Genomic DNA, 5,880 nt, shown 5'->3' on the forward strand with positions numbered 1-5,880 from the left:
CAGTTCCTCTTAAAGGTATATTTTGATTTTGTGATCATGATAAAGTTTTGTATGGTCTTAAAATTAGATTTCAACTACAAAGGAATGATTATGAAAATCGATTGCTTTTTGGTGTTGCTAGTGCTTTTGGTGATCAGAATAAATTTGTAATTGAGGAAATGAGTTGGTATATCAGTGAATATACTCCTAATCTTAAAACAGAAGAGATGTTGAATCGAAGACTTAACTCAAAGAAACCACTCAGTGTATCATACCTCAAAAGAAGATGTCAACACGTTAAACTCGACCAAACCACTTACACGTGGAATTTGGGTGTTCTGGAAGGAAAGCCACGATATCTGTGGATGATTTTTAAAAAGCCAGATGGTGATACTGCGACTGATAAGAATAATGCATTGAGTGATAATGCTAAGGTGAAACAACTTCGCGTTTCTCTAGATGGAACATTTTATCCACGAGATAGATTGGAAATTAATTGGGAAAAAAAATGATTTTGCTGAAGCATACAAGTCTTACCAAAAGGTGTGTGAAAGTAATGGAAATAAAGAACCTATTTTGGATATGACAGCATTTAAAAGTTTGTATACAATCTATGCGTTTGACCTGAGCGCGCAAAAGGAAACTATAAAGTCTAATCGAGTGGATACTTCCCTATACATTGAAAGAGGAGAGAGTGAAGAAGTTGATACATATTGTTTGCTTTTGGAAGAAACAGAATTGCAGATTAATACAGATAATGGTGTGATGATTAGTCTCACATAATTTTTTGTTAAATAAATGAGTGGCAAAGTACCAACTGGGGTATATGTTAATCAAATCAATCTTCATAAACTATCATCTTGTGTTCAAAATCAAAAGCCTTGTACGATTAACGTTAATACAATTCAGAGAAAAGGAGCAGTAAGAATTGATGTTTTGCTCACAAGAGAACAGGTTAAAATCTTGAATGACACTGGCTCACTTAAAATTAAAATGACAAAACCAATGTTGAAAAAATATTGAATAAGAGAGACGAGTGGAGGATTTCTCCCATTTCTAATTCCTTTATTTGCTGGTTTAAGTGCGGTTGGAGCATTGACGGGTGGTATTTCAACAGCGGTGAAAACTGCCAACGAAAGGAAGGCTCAACTCCAGGCTCAAAAAGAATTGGAAAGACATAACAAAGAGTTGGAGAAACAAATTAGTGGAAGTGGTGTAATTGTAGATTTTGCTGAAAAACTTGAAGGTCTGTCTGATAAAGCGAGATTGCTAGTTGGAGATATGCTTTCTTCTATAGCACAAGCAGGTGTAAAATTAACGAAAAGAGGTAATGGATTATATCTTTCTAATAAATAAATGAGCATTGATGAGTGGTTGGAAAAATTTGGAAAGAATACAACATCAAATTTACAACTTGTCAAATATTGTAAGAAATTAAAAATTCATAATGTGGTTATTTGTATGAGAGATGAATTAACAAATGTGCCGAAACATACAAAGAATATTATTATGAACTTAGAAGATAATAATGGGAACGGTTCTCATTGGGTTTGTATTTTTAATGGTCAAGACAAATATTATTTTGATAGTTTTGGTCTTCCACCACCTGTTGAAGTCATAAAATTCTTACAGAATGGTGTTTATCAAACATTTCAAGTCCAATAATTAAATTCCAAGTGTTGTGGTCAATTATGTCTATATGTGTTATTTAAACTCAACAAAAATAAAAAATTTTATGATATTATTTTTAATCTAATATAAATGACTTATGTTGGTAAAGATGGTTCTATCTTTGGTGTATCTCAAGAACTGGATATTGATTTATCAAATTATTACACAAAGGCACAGGCTGAACGACATAAATATAATATAACCAAAAATATTAACATGAAAAATGCTTATAAATTAAAAAATTATCCAAGCCCGACTGACGCGAATGACTTGGTGAGATTAAGCGATTTATCACAATATATATCCTTAAATAAAACGGCTGTGTATTCCAAAGATACAGAAGTGTTGATATTATCTCCAGGTCATACAGAATTCACAGTTCGAATTAAAATAAATTTTTATAAAGAAGGGCGTATCATTTGTATGAGAATAGAACAATGGGGGTATGATATGAATGATTTAGGGTATAATTGGTCATTTAAAATTAACCTCGAAGACCTGGGACAATTAAATCAGTCTCGTAAGGAAGAATATTATCCACTTGGTATCGAGAATGAGTTTTGTGGGGCTACGATGAGTAAACAACAACTAAAATAATTTAATAAAGGTAAATATAATAATGGTTTTGCCCTTGTTTATCTCATGAAAACAGAAAAAACAGGATTATATATAATAAGTAAGGAAATACAAAATGATTTAACTATGGGAAGATGGGGAGGTGTTTCGTGCCACAATATTATTCTAACATATATTTCTAATACATAAATGACAGCAAGAAGGCTTCAAGAAAATTATCATTTCTGTGTCCAAGCATACCTTCAAGAAAAGGGTATTCGGTATTTTAATAAATATGTTCTACAACATAAGAATGAGGTATTTTCAATAAAAGATTGGCATTATGCTGATGTTGATAAACCGACAACTTTAGATTTAATTAGAATGTTAAATAATGAAAAAATTATGAAGTTAAGAAAAGGTAAGGCTCTTTTAGAAATTCAAAAGAAATTTTATTGGTTTTCTGTTGTAAAAAAAATTATTTTGGACACAGGAATAACAAGAAATCCTGATGAATATATGTATAATATTCTATGGGGTGTAAGGGATTCAAGGATAGTAAGGGATGAGGAAGGAGTTGAAGAAGAGAGGGAAGAGGAGGAAAAGGAGAAGAGAGAAGGAGGAAAAGGAGAAGAGAGAGAAGGAGGAGAGGGAGAAGAAAGAGAAGGAGGAAAGAGAGAAGAGAGAGAAGGAGGAAAGAGAGAAGAGAGAGAGGGAGGAAAGAGAGAAGAGAGAGAGGGATGAAAGGGAGAAGAGAGAGAGGGAGGAGAGGGAGGAAAGAGCGAGACAAAATAAATATCAAAATATGGAAACCAGTGAGATTAAAAAAAGATTGGTGGTATTACAGAAAATAACTCAACCCACCGAGGAGGAAAACAAAGAATTGACAAGTCTATTTGCAATATTTTCTTCAAGACTATCATCGACAAGCTATTCATTTTAATTCAAGTTTTTTCTTAAATAAACGGAGAGAGTGAAGGCATTTCTAAGGATTCTTTATGTTTTAAAAATTAAGATTCAAATGTGCATGTTGGAAACTAAAAAGGTTTTTGCACTCTGCAGGAATTTTTCTCATAAATAAATGAGTTATTGTCTCAAATGTAAAAAGAAAACTAATACTAAAAATATTTCATATATTAAAAGTAAAAATAACAGGGTTATACAAAAAGGTATATGTTCGGTGTGTGGTTCAAAAAAAATCAATTTATCTCCAAACACAAACTCGGAGGAGATATACAAAAGTTTTTATCAGGAAGTAAATTTACAACTACTGGAATACCAGGGGAATTACATCTTCCAGGGTATTCTTTCTGTGGTCCAGGCACAAATTTGGATAAAAGATTAGATGAGGCAGACAATCCTAAATCCTGGAGCCAGCCTATCAATGGAGTTGATGAAGTGTGCATGAGACACGATATTGATTATGGGAATACCACAACGTTGGAAGAAAAGCATGAAGCCGATAGAGAAATGTTGTATAATTTGTCTCTGATACAAAATCCAACCTTGAGTGAAAAAGTTGATCGGTTCATTGTGAAGAAGATGATCAGTGCTAAATTGAAACTTGGGCTTGGAAATTCAAAAAACTTATAGGCTCTAATGATGCCATTAAGACTGAAGAGCAATTAGCTGATGAATTACATAAACCAATATTCACAAAGTTTCAGAGAAGGAAAGTTTATTCCAAGGAAGTTGATTATATCTGGTCTGCTGATTTGATTGAACTCAATAATGATAAGGGGTACAAGTATGCTTTAACCGTTATTGATTTGAGGAGTAGATATGCGTGGGTTGTCCCTTTAAAAAACAAAACAGGTAATACTCTTATGTTAGCTTTTCAACAGATATTTAATAAAAGTAAGAGAAAACCTAAAAAATTGTGGACTGATGAGGGTAGAGAGTTTTATAACAAGACATTTATGAATTTTCTAAAAAATAACAGCATTACATTATACAGTACCTTTAATGAAGGGAAGGCAGTTGTTAAACTTTTTAATCGTATCTTAAAAGAGAGACTATATAAAAAATTCACACAACTCGGTTCACAACAATGGTCATCTTTTATTCAGGATATTGTGGATAAGTATAATGACACGATTCACACGGCAACAAATATGAAACCATCAGAAACATTTACAAAATTAACATATGAAAAAGAGATTAATGTCAGAAAACCTAAGTTCAAAGTTGGTGATATCGTAAGAATATATAGGTGGAAATCTCATTTTGAAAAAGGTTATATGAAAAGATTGACCAACGAGCTTTTTAAAATTGTTGATGTAATAGATACGGTTCCTTGGACTTATAAGATATATGATTTGGAAGGGGAAGAGATTTTAGGTTAATTTTATTCACAGGAATTACAAAAGACAAAGATAAATTGAAATTTTTTGACTCCGCCCCTTTTTAACTCCACCCACACAAACCCCGCCCACACAAACCCCACACAAACCCCACCACACACCCCTCACAAGCTCCAATAAATTGAAATTTTTTGACTCCGCCCCTTTTTGACTCCACCCACACAAGCCCCGCCCACACAAACCCCACACAAACCCCACCACACACAAACCCCACACAAGCTCCACACAAAAACTCCACACAAGCTCCACACACACACAAGCTCCACCCATATTCATCGTATTCACATAATTAGTGATTAGTTAATTAGTTCCCCACACACAACATGTTTATTTAATTAAAATATTATCCACCCATCCACACAAGCTCCACTCATCCACCCATCCACCCATCTCTCCACCCATCCATTGATCCACACAAAGCTCATCCGCATTCGCCCCTCCCACATAAGCTCGACCCACATAAACCCTGCCCACATAAACCCCTGCCCACATAACCCCTGCCCACATAAACCCTGCCCACATAAACCCCTCCTACACAAGCTCCACACAAAAACTCCACACACATAAACCCTGTCCACATAAACCCCGCCCACACAAGCCCCGCCCACACAAGCCCCTCCCACACACACCCCGCCCACACAAGCCCCTCCCACACTAGCCCCACCCCCCTCATCCCCCCTGTGCGCCCCCCACCTTTGACCCACCACCTCCCTCATCCCACCCCCCACCCTTCCCCACACACACACATGGGGAGGGGAGGGATGGGATGAGGGGATGATGGGTAATTGGGGGAGCGCACCTACCCCTTTATCCTCTTCTTGAAATTCAGAATCAAGTAATTGTAAACAAAACAAATATAATTTATTAATATTGAAAATATTAAATATTCATTTGCGAGAATGTATAATCTTTCCCAGCAATCTTCTTCAGATGTCTTGTGATTTCGAAACTCAGGCACCATATTCTGTTTTGAAACAAAAAGTGGATAATAATTAGGTTTTATAAAGATAATTACATGGTAATATGAGTAAGCCTCGTTGACCACTGAATTAACACACCAGGAGCCTGTCATCCTTTCAAGGTCAATAAAATGAATTCCAGTGTACTGACAAAACCACGTCCAAACTAATGATGCAACCAACATAAGACGACATTCTAAAGAGAGAGTGATATTAATAATAATTCAGAAACATTTACCTCCAGAAAATCATGTGTTGTACAAGATTTCTTCAACAGCTGATGTTGTGTGATAGTGCTGAAAAAAAAAAATAATGTCAAGGGTATAGATGAAGACAGACAGAGAGAGATACAA

Source organism: Eptatretus burgeri, chromosome 16, assembly GCF_056783735.1.
Source record: "Eptatretus burgeri isolate ZD-2024b chromosome 16, Ebu_testis_v1, whole genome shotgun sequence".
NCBI lineage: Eukaryota > Metazoa > Chordata > Myxini > Myxiniformes > Myxinidae > Eptatretus > Eptatretus burgeri.